General features: G+C 51.7%; 1 long non-coding RNA gene across 9 annotated transcripts in view; it reads right to left on the minus strand.

Moving 5' to 3' along the window:
• Window positions 1-256: 256 nt before the first annotated feature.
• The window catches only part of LOC103345535 (uncharacterized), an 82633-nt gene continuing 63777 nt past the window's right edge, over window positions 257-19112 (minus strand). For 3 of the 9 annotated variants that reach the window (XR_011382621.1, XR_011382622.1, XR_011382628.1), the window contains 6 exons: window positions 6711-19061; window positions 4856-5636; window positions 3963-4110; window positions 3790-3871; window positions 3171-3556; window positions 257-2963 (listed from right to left, as the gene is read on the minus strand). This is a non-coding gene — a long non-coding RNA (uncharacterized lncRNA). The remainder of the gene's footprint in view (window positions 2964-3170; window positions 3557-3789; window positions 3872-3962; window positions 4111-4855; window positions 5637-6710; window positions 19062-19112) is intronic. The other 6 variants (XR_011382625.1, XR_011382623.1, XR_007915969.2 and 3 more) reach the window with 6 other exon arrangements.

Consider the following 19112-nt stretch of genomic DNA (forward strand, 5'->3'; position numbering starts at 1 on the left):
GGAAGGATGCTGTCTTTGTTCCAGAAAAAGGAAGGGGGAAAAAATGGAAGGTGTTGAACTCCTGATTTTCAGGCAGGGCAGGGGCGAGATGCGGCGTTGAGAAATGACACCAGGAGTTAGGATGCCTGCATCCCACATGAGAAGTATCTGGGCTCACTGCTCTTCTTTTTAAAAAAAAATTATTTATTTATTTATTTGAATGTCAGAGTTACACAGAGAGAGAAGGAGAGGCAGAGAGAGAGAGGGGTCTTCCATCCACTGGTTCACTCCCCAGTTGGCCACATGGTAGGAGCTGTGCTGATCCGAAGCCAGGAGCCAGGAGCTTCTTCCAGGTCTCCCATGCAGGTGCAGGGGCCCAAGGACTTGGGCCATCTTCCACTGCTTTCCCAGACCACAGCAGAGAGCTGGATCGGAAGTGGAGCAGCCAGGACTCGAACCGGCACCCGTATGGGATGCTGGCACTGCAGGCAGAGGCTTTACCTGCTACACCACAGCGCGGGCACCACAGCTCTGCTTCTGACTCCAGCTTCTTCCTGCTGTGAGCAATGATGGCACCAGCGATGGGGCCTCTGCCACCCATGCGGGAGACATGAGTTGAGTTCCTGGCTCTCCGCTTTAGCCTGACCCAGCCCCTCCCTGCCTGCCTTGGCGGCCAGTTGGGAAATGAATGAGTGAACAGCAGACTGCAATCTCTCTCTCTCTCTCTCTCTCTCTCTCTCTCTCAAATTCAACAAGAGAAGAAGCAAAAGGCAACACTGGCCAGACAGAGCGAGGACTGCCAGTAACAGGAGCTGCGGCAGAGAGGCACGGAGACCACCTCTGCGCCCTGGCGGGAGCCACTATGGATGAAGGCGTGAGCATCTGAGAACTCCAGTATCAGCTGGGACAGAGGGTGCTCGGGGTGACAGAGGGTGCTCGGGGTGACAGAGGGGACACTGTCGCCACAGGCCATACTCTAACAGGAGGGACATGGTAACAAGCGGTGACTTGAAGCTCAAAACCCTTGTTGAGACCAAGGTGCCATCTACATGTAGCTTCTGGAAGGTCACCGGCCTTCTAGAACATTCTAGAAGGAGATCGCAACAGCAGGGCAAGCTGCACACACACAGGAGCTCCCCGTCTCTACACAGTCCTGAATGAGGGTATGCATGGGAGGAAGGAACACCCCAGGAGACAGCCTGCTGGGACGTCACGGTTTACTGGCTGCAGACCTGTGCGCACTCCTGAGGCAGGGAGGAGCAAGCAGGGACCAGCTCCGGGGAGAGAGACCATTCCTGCGGCTGGACTGGGAGATGAGCCTGAAGCTGCGGATTCTGCTGCGTGAACCCCACGGCTGCACTCCCTTGGCGAGGGAGGGAAGGAAACAGAGCCAGGATTTCCCTTAGCTGGGCAGTGCTCCGGCTGATCTGGCCAGGAACGCGGAGGCACCACACAGGCAGCAGTGGCCGCAGGGATTGGGCAGTGGAGGACCATCGATCGCTGAGTCGGGCATAACTGCACAGAGACAGAGGGGGAACCGCTGGACTTGCTGGTCAAATGGGCCCTGCTGAGGGGAAGGCACAGCCCACGGAGGGCCAGGTGAGAAGGAGGGGCAGGTGCTGCTGTGCCCCGCCAGGGCTGGAGAGCCAGGAACCCCGTGGTGAGCACTGCTGTTCACGATGCTGGTTTCAGACGCTACTGGAACGCCCTGCAGAGATGTTGGTGGCCAGGGCGGCTCACAGACATGGTGCTTGGGAGGAGTGAGGGCAGGGGGCTCACGGGGTCCCCCAGAGGAAGTGCATAGAAGGCACGGGGTGGATGAGGGGGATGGGAGGGGAGAGCCCAGGAGGAGGAGGCAGGTGGCAGAGTTGTCAGGAGAGACGGGGACAGGGACACGTGATGGACAGGAGCGGCTGCCTGGCAGGAGGGAGAAGATGGAGGCTCTGTGGGATCCAGGGTATGCAGGGGACACGGGAGTCAGAGGATGAGGCTCCTGCCAGTGCCCTGGGTTTAGATGGCAAGGTTCCTCCCCACGGAGCAGACAAAGGGAAGAGCCGGAGACGGGTGAGGGGCTCAGAGGGGAAGCAGCAGGTGTGAGCATCTGAGGATGCGGGAGCCGCGGAGGGGCTCAAGGTGGGGCCCGGGGGGCTGTGCCATTGTCTCCTTTTGCCCTGTAGTGTGTGTGTCCCAAGCTTTACTGAAGTATAATTGGCAAATCAACATTGTGTAGCAGGTGTAGTGCCTGAGGCTTCGCTGGACTGTCCATATACAGTGTCAGATGATGACTATAATGATGCTAATTAACATATCCCTCACCTCATGTGTTTTTGTATGCTGTCTACAGTCCCAGCAAAATTCAAGAACTCAGTAAATATAATAGTATATTTTTTAAAAACTTTATTTATTTGACAGAGAGATAAGGCAGATAGGAAAGAGAGAGAGCATTCTCACTCACTGGTCCTGTCTCCAAATGCCCACAGACAGCTGGGGCTGGGCCAAGGCCAAAGCCAGGAGCAGGGACTCCGACAGGTCTCCCATGTGGGTTGTAAGAGCCTGGTTACTGGGGTCAAGGTCGGCTTTGGCGGGAAGCTGGGGTCAGGAGCCAGCGTCGGGAACGGAACTTAGGCACTGTGATGTGGGTGTGTGTATCTCCCCCGATGGGCTAAGCACTTCCTTCCGAATTACACACTGTAGTACCCATGCTGTTTATTAGGTATCCAAAACTGTCTCATCTGATTACTGGACATTTCCAATAGTGCTTTTCAATAAAGAAGATTTGAATACAAAAAAAAAATAGACATGGCCGATGGATACATCGTAGCAGTCACCCAGCGTGGACACCAGTAGACACACATTTTCCATCTCTCAAGGTAGTGAACTCAACCAGCTCTGCAGATAGGCCACTGGGGATTAAAGGGTGCTCCAGGTCATAGGAAAGGTTTTTTTTTTCCTTTTTTATCAATTTTTATTTCTTTTCATTTTATCTGAAACAGAGAGACAGACAGAGACTGGAGAGCTTCCATTTGATGATCCACACCCCAGATCCCCACAGTGATGCTTGTAGGGGCCAGGTTCAGGGTTCAGGTCTCCCACCCAAGCACTAGAGCCTCCACCTGCAGCCGCACAGGGTGTGCTTTGGTGGGAAGCTGGGCTAGAAGCAGAGACAGGTCCCAAACCCGTGCACCACTCACTTCCAAGAGACGCGGTGACCACGGCGCCAAATGGCACTTTCTCTTTCAGCCCGCCACTGCGGCAGTGGCACACACCCTGGCCTCCGCCAGGGCACACCTGCATGCCTCTGGGTCTCCTCGCTTCCCCACGGCATCACCCATCTCCTCCTCTGGTGCCGCAGGTGCCCTGGAGGCCTCTGCGCCCTGAGACACTGCCAGGTCTCCCAGGGCTCCAGGGGGCTGCTCGGGACCAGCCTTTGTGTGAGAGCGGCAGACAAACTCCGCAGCTGCTCCGTGAGGTCTTGGCGAGTTCTTCCAACGTGACAAAGGGGAAGGAGAGGCCAAAGGCGCCACATCCAAGGTCCGAAAAGGAAGCGAAGCCGAGTCACATGTCTCACACATGGCTGCTACATGCAGAACGGGAGCACACCCAGGCCATCAGCACCCACACACAAGCCCCACAGTCCCACCTCCCTAAGCCCATCACACTGACCAGGGAGGCAGAGTCTCTCCCACCCCCAGGCCAGAAGTGGCAGGAGGAAGTTGGCCGAGAGAGAGAGAGAGGGAGAGAGAGAGAGAGAGAACGAGGTCCACCAGACACAGCCCTGCTCATGCGAGCCCAACGGACAGTGACACATACCAATGTCACCTTGTACACCAGCTGACCCCTGAAATGGACAAGTCGCAGGGGCGAGAGTGGACAGGCAAGGCTCCAGCTGACCCTGTTGGGGAGGGCAGGGACAGGTGAGGAGTGCCCTGGGCCCGAGGCCTCTGCCTGGGAAACCTACTCCACTTGCCCACCTCCCTCTGCACCTGGGAGCTGGGCAAGGTGCAGTGAGTGATCCTCGCCGTCCCTCTGACTGGGCAGGCTCTGAATCCAAGTCACTTAGCGAAGCGGCCATGGGTTCCAGGCAGCATCACTCATTACAGGTGTTCCTGTCTCAGCGATTCACAGGGTGTGCTGAAATAAGCAAAGTCCAGGGCCGGCGCTGTGGTGCAGCAGATTAAGCTGGCCCCCTGCAACGCCAACATCCCATGTGGGCACTGGTTCGAGTCCCGGCTGCTCCACTTCTGATCCAGCTCCCTACTAATGCACCAGGGAAAGCAGCAGAAGATGGCCCAAGTGCTTGGGCCCCTGCACCCATGTGGGAGACCCAGATAAAGCTTCCTGGCTCCTGGCTGCAGCCATTTGGAGAGGAAACCAGAAGATGGAAGATATCTCTCTCCTTTTCTCTGTAATTCTGCCTTTCAGATAAATAATCTTTAAAAAAAATAAGAAGCATAGTGCATCAACAGCGTGACTCAGAGCGAGCCAGGATTCCAAGGGGAAAGACAAAGGCACAGATGCCGAGTCTTGACCCTACTCGATGCCAGTTCTGAGTCCCAGGACCACGCCTGTGACCAAGAGCACATGGTGCTATCCCCAGGCTGGGCAGTAATCAGAACCGCCCAGAACCTGGGGCAGGTGAAATCGTTCCGCCCACTGCTTAGGCAGCCAGGCCTCACCTGCACCAACAGCACACTGACACAGCGGCCAGCCCCAGCCTGCCCTGCACGACCCCCAAAAGTCCAGTGGGTGGGAACACCCTTCCACCCAGCACTGGCTCCGTCCCAGGCCTCCAGGTTTTTTTTTTTTTTTTTTTTTTTTTTTGTAAGCAAAAACAATGACAATTTTCTGTCCCTTGTCATTTCCTAAGAACACTTACAGGACAAAGTCCATGCTGCAGTAAACAGCCTGGGAGCCAAAGATCTCTGGCTCCAGCAAGCATGGGAGGCGTGATTCATCGGGTGAAAATCTCCCTCGACAGAGAGGGAGAGCCAGGTTACACCGAGGCCCGCTCACAGCCGCCTTCCTGCAGCAAACAAAAGCCCGGGCCGGCCCCACCCGCCGGGCCAGGCGAGGGAGAGCTCCTCCACCACGCTCACGTGTGGCTCGCACACGACTCTCCCACGTGGGGCCTTCAGGAGCCACAGGACGATGGTGGTGGTGGTGGTGACGCCGTGTGGATGCCCCGAACGCCCGAGCTGAGGCTTCTCTGAAGTGCAATATGATCATGGCGGAGCAGCAGGGCCAGACCTGGGTCCCTCCAAGACAGGCAGCAGAGGAACAGGTGACATAGGGACAGGGATGTTGGCGGCAGTGGGCCTTCCGAGCTCAGCCATTATGGCCACTCCTCGGTATCCATGGAGAATCGGATCCTGGAAGCCCCTTCAGATTCTAAAATCCACAAATGCACCATGCATAGCACGTACGTACGTACGGCCTGCACACTTGCTTCCATCCGTCTCTGGGTGACGCAGAATACCTGACCACACAAACGCTGTGCGTAGCTGTGCTGTGCTGTGTAGGGAATCCTAGCATGAAAACACCTGCACGTGTTCAGTGCCGATGCAAGTTGCTCGCATGTGTTTCCCACCCGCAGTTGGTCGAATCCACGGATGCAGAACTCGACAACGCAGAGCAAGGCCGTGACGAGCAGGCGGGGTCTAAAGAAACCAACCTTGTCTTGCCGGATCGTGTCAGCCAGGACCACCCTCCCCGACTATCCCACCCAAAACTGCAAGCCACAGCCTTCCAGGGTCCAAGAAGCCCCCTCAGCTGCTCTTCCCCTCTCTGCCTCCTCCGTAGTTCGAGGATTCTCTCCATTCCTCGTCAGCCGCCCCGCTGCTGCCCACCTGCCAGTTGGACTGAGCCCCAGCTCGGAGCTTGGACTTGCTGCTGACCTGCCCCACACACCTCGAGCAGTGCCTGGCACCTAGTAGGGGCTCACTACATTGGCTGTTCGCAGAAGGGAAGCCGCTGCGGCGGCTGGGTTTCCCGGCCAACTTGGACTAGAACCGGCCCAGCTGGTGGTCCACGCCATCCCCTTCCCCCTTATTGCTGGCTAATTGCTCCGCTCCGCTCTCCCCGCGTCGACACAGACACGGCGCTCCCCTCCCCCTGATTGGAACCAGATGGGGCCCCGCCTGGAACACGGCTGAGCACTGACTTCAGCAAAGTGAATTACCAAAACGCAGTCGTTACCATCTATCTTCATCTCAGTGACACCCCTGGCAAACCAGGACTGCAAAGGCCAGGACTGGAAAGGCGACTGTGGATTTACAGACCTCTCAGCTCTGCCCGCAGGACCCGAAGCCTGCAGAACCATCATCTCTATTGAGCTATTACAACCGGACAGCAAGCGCGGCCGCCCACAGGTTTCCTCTTAATCCACCCATGGCCCAGCCGTGGGAGCTGTCGGATCCTTGAGAGCAGGATTTCTGACGGAGGAGAACCGCTAAGGTCAGCCCAACAAATTCCATCTGCTGCAACCACGCCAGCGGATCACAGCTACCTCTCCTTCCCGCGGTGCCAAGGCTCTGCACACGGAGCTCCCCCAGCAGTGCAGCACCCCCAAACACACACGCACACACACACGGCTGAGTCACACAGAGCAGCGGGCAAGCAGGACCCATAACTAACCTGGAGAGTCCAGACTCTAACCGGCGCTCCCAACCCTCCCACCCACCATGAAAATGCAAAAGGCTGGTGATGCCGACAGCTACAACTCCCAAACTCACCCATCAGTGTAGACAGCATTAAACGTGAGATGACCAGACAGTATGGCTTCCCTTGTGTTGACACATCGGGAAGGACACAGCTTTCCTCTAAAGTTTTCCTGCTGGAAAGAAAACAACCTGAGTTTCATGAAGCCTGGCAGAGAACCAGCTTACAGGAAGTGTGGGAGATTAAAAAGAAAGACAGACAGACACTTCTTCAATGAGAAGGTTAAGAAGCTAAAGCATAACACAGCCCACAGGACAAGGACCCACGCCCCAGTTTCTTCAATAACTAAATGCCAGAGGAAGGAAGAAAGAGCTACAAAAGACTGAAAGTGGTCGGAGAGAGACACCACCCAAGAGCCATGTGGGGGTCTTGTCTGTTTCCTGAATCCAACAAAGCACGTGCAGAAGCTGTTTTGCTTTGCAGTTTTTCTGTGCACGCCTACTGGGGAAACCACGGTGATCAAATCAAGTGTGCACGGTGAATGCGGTGCAGTGGTTGTGGTGTTTAAAGAACAATTTCGGGCCGGCATCGCGGCTCACTAGGCTAATCCTCCGCCTTACAGCGCCGGCACACCAGGTTCTAGTCCCAGTCGGGGCGCCGGATTCTGTCCCGGTTGCCCCTCTTCCAGGCCAGCTCTCTGCTGTGGCCCAGGAGTGCAGTGGAGGATGGCCCAAGTGCTTGGGCCCTGCACCCCATGGGAGACCAGGAGAAGCACCTGGCTCCTGCCTTCGGATCAGCGCGGTGCACCGGCTGCAGCCCGCCGGCCGCGGCGGCCATTGGAGGGTGAACCAACGGCAAAGGAAGACCTTTCTCTCTGTCTCTCTCTCTCACTGTCCACTCTGCCTGTCAAAAAAAAAAAAATGATATGCCATCTAGAATTTGCTTCAAACTACTCTAAGTAAAAAAAAAAATCAGCAACAACAAAGAGCAAAGAATAGGTAAAATAAAATGTTGATTATTACGGAGGCCAAGAGATGAGTGAGTTTCATTATGTTGCTTGTTCTAGTTCTGTACATGTTTAATATTCATCATAATAAGGGTAAAATGTTAAAAGACATAATGGTGCCTGAGAATAGACTCTCCAAGCCCAAAGGCAAGATCATAGCTGGATGTGGAAATGATCAAGTTCTTCCTTTATGGAGGTAAAGTTAGCAACTCAGGGGTCAGGCTTGGGCGAGGTGGGACACCCACATTCCGCATGCAAAGTTTCTGGCCAGTGCTCACTCTGGAAGGCAGCAAGTGACGGCTCAAGTGCTTGTGTCCCTGCCACCCACGTAGGAGACAGATAGAGCTCCAGGCTCCTGGCTTCAGCCTCAGCTATTGTAGGTGGGGGGAGTGAACCAGAGAATGGGAGATTCTCTCTCTCTCTCTCTCTCTCTCTCTCTCTGCCTTTCTAATAAAGAAAGAAAATACAAAAATGTTCAAGTTCATGGTAAAACACAATTTTTAAAATATTAATATTTTTTAATTTTTTTTATTTATTTTTTATTTTTTGACAGAGTGGACAGTGAGAGAGAGACAGAGAGAAAGGTCTTCCTTTGCCGTTGGTTCACCCTCCAATGGCCGCCGCGGCCGGCGCACCGCGCTGATCTGATGGCAGGAGCCAGGTACTTCTCCTGGTCTCCCATGGGGTGCAGGGCCCAAGCACTTGGGCCATCCTCCACTGCACTCCCTGGCCACAGCAGAGAGCTGGCCTGGAAGAGGGGCAACCGGGACAGAATCTGGCGCCCCAACCGGGACTAGAACCCGGTGTGCCGGCGCCGCAAGGCAGAGGATTAACCTAGTGAGCCGCGACGCCAGCTAAAATGTTAATATTTTTTGAAATGCTACCAACTCAGAAAAACCACGAGTTTTCACCACAGTTGCGAGGCTCCCCAGGAATATGCTACGGAAGCCAAAAAGGAAATGACTAAGAGATAAACCCGCATAAAATGGAAGAAGAGATGCACTCCGTAAAGTACTACTGCAATATCTAAACACATGTAACGAACAGGGGAAGTTGTATAAGGCACATGTCAGGGAAAAGTTTAACATTGTCATGAAGCTAAAAATATCACATGCATCTCTATCTATAACATAAGAGCAACAGAATATTAATATTCTCCTGAAGTAGGCAAAATATAGCAGAAGAAAGTTCTGGAACAAAAGGGAAGAAAGGTCTGAGGCTGAGCAGGAGGCTTAAGGGGAAAACAAGAGTGCAGAATGCCTTGTCACAAGGCCAGGGTATGTTCTAAAGGCGTGCACGACACTGAGAGGATTAATGCATTAGAGAACAGATAGCGTCCGTGCATGACAGCTCACAGAGGCTGTTCTGTCACTAGGCCGCTGGTGGCTTCTACATTGGCCTCTATTTCCTGTCTTTATGCAGCAGAATTGTCAGCTGCAACACCGGCAACCCATACAGGTGCTGGTTCACATCCCGGCTGCTCACCCAGCTTCCTGCTAACAGCCTAGGAAAAGCAGCTGAAGGTGACCCAGGTGCTTGGGCCCCTGACACCTATGTGAGAGGCCTGGGTGAAGCTCCTGGCTCCCGGCTTTGGCTTGGCCCAGCCCTGGCCATTGCTGTCATTTGGGGAAGGAACCAGCAGATGGAAGATCTCTCTTTTTCTGTATCTCTCTCCCTCTCATTCTGTAGCTCTGACTTTCAAATAAATAATAATAATAAGTAAAACTAATTAAGAGGATGCCTAGTCTGCAGCAGTGAGTGCAGGCAAAGTCCACTCAGGTGCTCAGAGAAAATTGTTAGTGCACCACTCAGGATCCTGAGCCATGGCCTTGGAGCCAGAAGGCTGGAATCCATCTTCCTTTTTGTCCTATGGGATACAAGTTTGGGCTTCAGTCTATAGCAACTGGAAAATGGGACTGCCTAGCACATGAAGTGTTTGTTCTTGCAAATGTGTAGGAATATAAGCTACCTACTAAAAAGCAACTGGATATAATTTAGTGCATGAGATTAAAACAATAAAAGCAATGCTTCTAACATATCATCTCTTTAAGACCCAAAATCTTAATCTGTCCAATGAGCACACTCGAACCTGTTGCACTTGTTGGTCAACTTTGAGCTCTAGTCTGCAGTAGAAAGTGTGCCCTTGTAGGACCCAGGGTGTAAAGGTGCATTCTTGGGATTTTGTAGAAGGTTGATGATTTTCTCCATCTATCTTCTACAGGATGGACCTCACGGGTTAGCCACTAGCAGGGAAACTCGCCAGCCTTGACAACCCACTAGGTGAGGGCATGTGGCCCACGATTTACTTCCATGTACATTTCCCCCAGGAGAGTGAGTCTACGTGGAGCTGAGCTGCCCTGGTGTCCCATTCTGCAGCAACAGGGCTGTTTGGGGACAGTAAAAGGCCAGGGGCAGTCCCATGCCTCCACGAGAGCCACGGCCAGAAGTCCTACCACTCCTGGACACAGAAGAGGCAGGTCCATGCCCAGAACCCCAGGTTGCTCAGCCACTCTGATAAAGCAAATGCCACATGTGTGGTACATGTCAATAACATGAGCACAGTGACAGGCTGACTACAAGGGAGAATTTGAATGAATGCATTTTTTTACGATTTATTTTATTTGAAAGGCAGAGTTACATGAAGAGGAGTGGGTGAGAGAGAGACAGAGAGAGAGAGAGGGAGAAAAGAGATCTTCCATCTGCTAGTTGGCTCCCTAAATGGCTCAGACCACATGGGTTGCAGGGGTCCAAGGACTTGGGCCATCATCTGCAGCCCTCCCAGGTGCATTAGCAGGTAACTGGACTGGAAGCAGAGCAGCCGGGACTCAAACCGGCACTCATCTGTCGGCTGAACCCTTTTGTGTCACAAACACCAGCCCCAGAAACACATTGGTTTTCCACAAGTTAAAACCTGATTGGAATGCTGCCGCATCTCCAGAACGTGAGGCACTGACCGGTCACCATGACAGGAAACGCCGATGCTGACTTTCGTGATAGAACAGACACTTCCGCCCCTACACAGCCCTCCTTTCGTTAGACTTGGAGAATCTGGCATAGGAATAAAAAGACTAGAGGAGAAACAGAGAGTGACAGCGGAGGGAAGACCTTGACCATGAACTCTTGGCTGCAGTTCTGAGTGCTCAGCGTGCGTTGTCAGTTTGGCACAGAGAGAATGAACCAGGCCACGTGCAGGAGTCACTGGAGCTTCCCAGCCCTTAACTGTTTGCTCACCTGGGGTCGCCCTCCAAGACGCCTAATACAAGGCTGAAGTGCTTTCAGGTTTTCAAGTCATGCGCTCATTTTTTAGAACTATTCTCACTAGTGGAAAAATTATGAGTCTTTGTATCTGAAAGTTGGTATTCTGGGTCCCTACCACCCATGTGGGCAATCTGGATGGAGTTCCGTCTCCTGGCTCTGGTCTGGCCATTTGGGGACTGAACTGGCAGGTAGAAGTTCTCACTCGCTCTCTGTCAATCTTTCTTTCAAATAAACACAGTAAATCTTTAAGACAAAAAGTGAGCAATAAATTCTTAGCTACTACATTCACAGCCCTACTATGCCTTCTGCTTTATGGAAACTGGGGAGTTAAACTCCTTTAATATGGGAATATCTCATGTTTAAACCTCTGCTTGTTCACCGAGCACCATTGTATGCATAAAGCTTAAGCAAACAGCTGTCTGTCTGAAGCAGAATAAGGTAAACCAGGCCAAGAAATGGAGTGGGATCAGAGTCTGCTTTGCAGAACCAACTAGATGATTGTAAGGCAGACACTGGTCGGCAACTGTGTTCAAAACAAGACACAAACAGCGCGGCCTCGTTATCTCCCTTCAAACCGATAGCCGTGTTTCACTTCCTGTCACAGCTGCCTTAACACTTCCCATCAGAATCATCCGCAAAGAATTGAAACGATCACCCCTTCACGTTTGCCTTCCAAAGGCCCCACTCTGCTTTCCTTTTGAAATAATTCAAAATTACTAATATACCGTTCTGCATATGCATAGAGTTTTTGTCCAGAAAGCTCTCGTGGCCAAGTGGAACCGTTTGCCTGCAGAGCCAGGAAATGGTATTTCATGATTAAATCAGTCGGAGCGCGCAGCCTGCCTGCTCTACATTATAAGGCTATGACGCTCCAGCAACAGTTTTTTTTTGTTTTTTTTTTTTTTTTTTTTTTTTTTTTTTTTTTTATCTTTTATTTAATGAATATAAATTTCCAAAGTACGACTCATGGGTTACAATGGCTTCCCCCCCCATACCGTCCCTCCCACCCACAACCCTCCCCTTTCCCACTCCCTCTCCCCTTCCATTCACATCAAGATTCATTTTCGATTATCTTAATATACAGAAGATCAGCTTAGTATACCTTACAGTTTTAACTTTCTCAGACCCAGGCAGGTCTCATTCTTCCAACCTCAGAATGTTTGCTTTGGAAGGGATTGCTACACAGAAGGGGAAGGGACCATACGCAAAGCTTTATCATTGAGGGAAAATATCCCATAAAACAAAAAATAACTGCATTTCATTATGATGGCCTGTTGTGTGTAACGAGACTGTAGGTTGGGTTGCTACACACAGCGTCAGGCTACTCTGCACGTGTCTGCCCAGGCTGCAGGGGCCGGGCCCTGTGCAGCCCAGCCCCCTGGTCTTGATGTGAATCATTACAATCACAGACATTTGCTGCTGTTATGATTGACGTAAGTCAGCTTGTGATCCGGGCAACCATTTGGATATTCATGGTTACGCCTCAAATTTGTTGCCTGATCTGAAGTCATCTACAGTATACTCTGGTGAGAGAAGCTAACACACAGAACACTACATGGTTTGAGAAATTTAAAAAAAAAAAAAAAAAAAAAAAAAAAAAGGAGTTACTAGGGGCCAGGAATGAAGGTAACACCTTCCCAACATGCTGAAGCATTCTGACCCTGTCTGGTCTGCCTTGGATATATCAAAGGATTGCTCAGTGGTTTCTCCACACACTCCAGTTGGGGTGCAGCTCAACTATGACAAGCCAGACCCTGGATATGTTGGCACCAGAATAACGGCTTGAGCCACCACTGTCCACTTCCACGGTGGATCCTCGACAGAGAAAGGACCAGGCTCAGTCATCCATGCTCTCCCCAACCTGACCACCTATCTGCACCTTGGGATGGGGGCCATCACTGGTCAAAGGGAAAGACTGGACTCTGTGCAAAACTGAGGGGACATCAACCAACCTGGAGTCGCGTCCCTCTAACTAGCGATGGGGTGTGTGGCTTCTTCTTCCATCTACTTTTCCTTTTGCTTCCCCTATGGAGAATTTGAAATCTGTTTTTCTACAGGACATACTGGAGAAAGGTGTTTGTCAGCTTCTAATTTGGCTGGGCATCCTGTGTTTTTGTCGGTTCACCCTGGTCATCCTAAGTGTTGCCCAACCAAGAGTGCCTTCCGGACTCCTTAAACGACAGGAAAACACTCACAGAAGCAGGTCTAAACCCTGTTGTTCATCTCTCCCCCTTCTCCCCTCAAGCACTTTTCCCCGGAGTCCAGGATCAGGTCCAGCCCGTCACCACCCTCCCCTGCTTTTGTGATCTCAAGCTCTGCTTTCCCTTCCCTGTAATCTGGTCTCCATGGGCTATCTCATTGCCTCTTTTTTTTTTTTTTTTTTTTTTTTTGACAAGCAGAGTGGACAGTGAGAGAGAGAGACAGAGAGAAAGGTCTTCCTTTGCTGTTGGTTCACCCTCCAATGGCCACCGCGGCTGGCGCACCGCGCTGATCCGATGGCAGGAGTCAGGTACTTATCCTGGTCTCCCATGTGGGTGCAGGGCCCAAGCACCTGGGCCATCCTCCACTGCACTCCCTGGCCACAGCAGAGAGCTGGCCTGGAAGAGGGACAACCGGGACAGAATCCGGCGCCCTGACCGGAACTAGAACCCGGTGTGCTGGCGCCGCAGACTGAGGATTAGCCTAGTGAGCCGCGGCGCCGGCCTTCATTGCTTCTTCATCGCTAGGGTCTGAATGTCTCTCCAGTGCACACACGTAGGAAGCTTCCTCCCCAGTGCAACAAGGTTGAGGGGTGTTAAGAGGTGTTAAAAGCCAGGAGGGCTCCACACTCTTGAACATGAATGTCAAGATCACCGCACTGGGTTCCTGCTAAAGGAAGAATTTGGATCCGTTCCCCTCTTGCTCTCTCTAATGCCCACTGTCCTGTCCTGTTTCTCCCATGGGATACATAGCAGGAAGCCCTCACCAGATGCAGGTCCCACCACCACCTGGGACCTCCCAGCCTCCAGGACTGCAAGAAATAACCCGTAGGGGTCGCTATTGTGGCCCTGGATTAAACCACACTCTGCTATGCTGGCATCCCACACGGGTACCGGTGTGTGTCCTGGTTATACCTCTCTAATCCAGCTTCCTGTTAATGCACCTGGGAAAGCAGCGGAAGATGGCCCAAGTGCTTGAGCCCCTAAAACTCAAGCAGGAGACCCCAATGAAGCTCCTGGTTCCTGGCTTCAGCCTGACCCAGCCCTGGCCTTTATGGCCATTTGGGGAGTGAACCAGCAGATAGAAGATATCCTATCTATCTATCTATCTATCTATTTCTATCTCTGTGTCTCTCCCTCTCTCTCCATAATTCTGCCTTTCAAATAAATAAATCTTTATTTGGAAAAAAAAAAGAAAGAATCCTGTGCTGTTTATAACATCTGGTATCAGGCACTGTATTACAGCAACACAAAACAGCAAACCAAGACATCTATAACCCAACTGATGGCCTTATAGGTCTAACTATAGTCAATGTATGTGTTGGTTGTGCTCAATCCTACTGGGTCACAGAGCAGGGATCCAGACCACCTGGGCCTTGGGGGCTCTTCCCCACCCCCCAGCTCACAGCTGGCTTCCTAGTAGCCAACAAGGAATGTCTGAATGAATGACACCTCCCAGAAGGTCTGAACAAGCCCTCCCCTTTGTTACGATTGTCCTAAATTGCTTATCAGGCATGGGATATTGCCAACCTCACTCATAGCAGTAGTAACAGAAGGGTGTCACGCCTTCTCCAAGCTGCTCTGTGAGAACCACGAACAGCACGGTGGAACCTGTGGCCCTTTCCAAGGCCACGGCCCTGTGGCCTACAGATGTCACCCCAGGCACCTCCATGTGCTTGTGGGCTGGCTCAGCGATCCAGTGGGTGTCAGACTTTATCAGATGAGCCAGTGAGGATAACCTCAAGGAAATCATATGCAGACTCTGCACCAGCTCAGAAAGAATCCAGGACTCCCAGAGCCAACTGTAGCTGATTGGAACCACGATGGACAGGCTTGCTCTGAGCCACACCCTTAGGAGCTGGATGTCTGTGGTGCTTGGCCTCGCACCCCAGTCTGAATGCTTCATCAGGCTGGATGGGGCGGGGATCCCTGCAGAGCACAAAAGGCTGGTGGCACCTCCAGCTGCAAACCCTCAAAAGAAAACGCATTGCACCCAACCAATTTTTTTTTTTGACAGGCAGAGTGGACAGTGAGAGAGAGAGACAGAGAGAAAGGTCTTCCTTTGCCGTTGGTTCACCCTCCAATGGCCGCCGCGGCCGGCGCGCTGCGGCCGGCGCACCACGCTGATCCGATGGCAGGAGCCAGGAGCCAGGTGCTTCTCCTGGTCTCCCATGGGGTGCAGGGCCCAAGCACTTGGGCCATCCTCCACTGCACTCCCTGGCCACAGCAGAGAGCTGGCCTGGAAGAGGGGCAACAGGGACAGAATCCGGCGCCCCGACCGGGACTAGAACCTGGTGTGCCGGCGCCGCTAGGCGGAGGATTAGCCTAGTGAGCCGCGGCACCGGCCCCAACCAATTCTTCCTCCATAGTCTGGATGCCCTGGTAGCCCCCAGCTTCCCTGGCAGCTGCCACCAGTGGGAAGTTGAGTGGGCAGTGATACACTAACGAGGTTTCCAGCTGTCTTAACTACTACCCCTTCTCCTGCACATCAAGGACCACCTTGTACAACATGCCAACACTACACATTTCTCTTCCTTTCAAATCCAGGGCCGGCAGGCACCACCCTCTGTTACTTAGCACAGTCGCCCTGCAGTTGCTTGCCTATCTGTGTCACCCCAGAGCCCACTTCCTGGTCCCCCTAGCCGTGTGCAGTGTGCACCCAGAGCACACCAACTCCATGGTGGTGAGATGCACGCGCAAGTGTTCAACGTTCAGAGGCTCCTGGGATCTCCATCTAGACTGGGAATGCGGTCACAGAGCATGGAGGCCTCAGCAGACAACGCCCAGACACGCCACCAGGGTGCAGCTGGAATCCTTGCAAGACTTGGGAGCCACGGCAGGTGGGAGGGCAGGGAGCTGGAGCTGGAGCTGGGGTCACCCTGGCAGGTGGTGCAGGCTTTCGCTGGAGAAAAACAGAGACCCAGATTTGACGTGGGGACAGAAGAATAACCACAGGACATCAGTCGTAGCTATTGTGCCTACTCGGGTTTCCAAAGACATCTAGGGTTCCTCCTTTGGGCCAGTGCTCTACCAGCCACTAAAAAATAGCAGAAGCAGATGTGACCTTAACCGTGGGGGTCTGTCTGTGGTTTTCTCCCAGGCTCCACTCAACTGCAGTCTTCCCGGGGTCAAGGGTGTGCGTCTGTGTGGATGCTGCAGCCCGGGGGGCACTGGGTGGCCTTACGAAGGAATCCTTCTGCTCATTTTGGGTTGCTCTAAGAAAGTGAAGCAGGACTAAAGGCAGAAAGACACAGAGAAAGAAATTTGTCAAGAGAACGTGAGCGGGATGATTCCACAGCTTGATTCCTCCAGCAGTGAAATGAGCCTGCCTTTGGGCAGGACGCACTGCCTTGCCCTGGACGTATTCAAGCCCGGGGTAGGGCCGCCTCTGACAAGGACGCTGTAGAAGGGATTCAGATGCGTGTGACGTGGCTATCAGGTCTCTTTCAATGTGACTTGGTGATGACGTTGCTGTTTTCAGCGCCTCTTGGGGACCTGTGAATGAGTCAGCATCCTGCAGAGACACAAAAGCAATGAGACGCAGAGAGATTTACAGAGGGACTCGGGATCCTGCAGGCCGAGAAGCCCCACTGTCCGCCATCTGCCAGCAGAGGCCCAGGAAAGCCAGTGGGGTGACCCAGTCCACACCTGCAGGCCCAAGAGTCAAAGGTGCTGAGGCCCTCAGTGGGAGGGAGGTGGAGTCAATGGTGCACAAAGAGGGAGAGGGAGCAAACTCACCGTTCCTCCGCCATATCCGTGGACTGGACGAGGCCCACTTGCATTGGTGAACGTGGATGTTTCACACTCAGTCCGTGGATTCAGATTCTAGTCTCTTCCAGAAACATCCTTCCAGACACACCTGGAAAGTCACGTTTGACCTGCTATCTGGGTATCCCTTCGCTCGGGCGGTCAAGTTGACCAATCAAGTTAACTGTCACAGACTTGCAAGGAGATGTAGGCCACCCCCTTAACATTTAACGACTTTGTAAAAGAGCTGGGGAGGAGTGTGGATCCTTGGCCTTTACCTTCCTGGGTAATCAAAACCTTTGTTCACAGATGCTGTATGAGGCAAGAACACACCACCAGGAATCTTTTCTCTCCACCACCTTCTCTCTGCGCACCACCTGCCCTCCGCCAGCTATATAAGGACCCTCCTTCACCTTACAAACCACATCCAACAAAGGAAAAATTCAGGAGTGGAAGAAGGCGAGGAGAACTCATCTCCTGCAGGAGACAGAGCCTCGTCCCATGCGGATCTGTGGCTGCATTCCATTCCGGTGACACACGTGCTTGGAGGGACATCTTCCTTGAGACACAATAAAAATTGAATCTCATCTCCACATCTGGAGCTAAGTAGGAAAATTACCTTAATTAAACACAGCCGAATTCAAACGCGTGGTTCACCACATGGAGTGCTCCGGCCTCTGAGGACCAAACCTGATATTCCAGAAAAAGCCATTTTCCACGGGCATTTGTGCACGTGCCCACCTATGGCCTTCAGACACGTGGACTCCAGCAGAAGAAATGTGGCTCCTTAATTGTCAGTGTAGTAAAGAGATCCACAGTGTAATAAGAAACAGAAGGCAAAAACAACTCGCTGAAAAGCGAACAGAACGTCCAACAGCTGCCCGGGCCACACAGCCTTCCTAAGCAAGCAGGTTGAACACTTGTCCCCCCAGTCACATCATAGATGGGTTTCTTTGTTCTAAATAAATTAACTCTGCCTTGGCCGGCTGTTGGCTGTTTTTGGTCACAGGTAGTAAAAAGCTATTGACTGTGGGAAAGAAGTTAGAGAAATGGAATCGTAGATCAACGGCACATAAAACCAAAGCCCTGAGAAATGGATTGTTTAATCCTGAGAGGAGGAAGTAAGTACAGGAGTGCCCGGAACAGGGTGAATGGTCCAATTGTGTGACCAGCAATCCAGAAAGGCAGGCTATGCTAGGCTCTCCCACAGAGCAGGCTCTCATGGCGGGCCAGAATTCACTCTGAGTCATTAAAAAAAACTCTATTAATAAACTGCTAGAATGCTTGTTGCACCTGAAATAGAATAGGATGCAGTGGATGCCAACTGCACTCACCTTGACCTTGACTGGCTTTCTCCTTGGCTCAAGGCACCTGAGGATGCCCCCAAACACTTTGGTGACCCAAATGAAGTTCCAGGATCCTGGCTTCAGCCTGGCCTCGCCTGGGTCATTTCAGCCATTTGGAGAGTCAACAAAGTAGACGGAGAACCCCCCCACCCCGCCACGCATACTTTCTCCATGTTTCTCCCTCTGTCTGTCATTCTGCCTTTTAAAGAAATATCTTTTAAATAACAAAAACATGCCCCAATACAAAACCCAGCAGAAAGGCAAAGCAATGTTGAAAACTAAAGAATGATTCATAAAAAACATCTAGGAAAATGTCATGAATGAGACCAAATTTATCAAAAATTATTATAAGTGAGAATAGATTAAATTACATGACAGAAGCATATAGATGGGGATGGGAAGTCCAAGATTATTTTGTTTAATAACAAAACTGTATTAAAATTACATAAAAATATTGATATCCATATTAGTGTTCTCCAGAAAAAGAAAAACAGGAGATTGATTGATTGATTGATTGATGATTGATATGTAAATAGATACAGATAGATGATGGAATGGCAGATTCAGAGATGATAGGTAAATAGATTGATGAATGATAGATGATAGAAATAGATATGACAACTCGATAGGTAGATTGATAGATTAGAGATGAAGGTAGGTAGGTAGGTAGGTAGATAGATAGATAGATAGATGATAGATCAGAATTCTTTTAAATTAGTGGGTATTTACCTGCTTGATTATTCTTTGTTCCCATGACTGGAATGTCTGAAGCATGAAGTTTGGACGCTGGTGGGATTTTTCTTTATTATTTACAATTGTGTTTCTAGTGTTTAGCATAGTTCTCAGCTCTGAATACACCAAACGAACATTCTGCAAACACCCAATACATAACATCACACCCAGAAGCTCCAAGAATACCTT

Source organism: Oryctolagus cuniculus, chromosome 15 (genome assembly GCF_964237555.1).
Source record: "Oryctolagus cuniculus chromosome 15, mOryCun1.1, whole genome shotgun sequence".
Lineage (NCBI taxonomy): Eukaryota > Metazoa > Chordata > Mammalia > Lagomorpha > Leporidae > Oryctolagus > Oryctolagus cuniculus.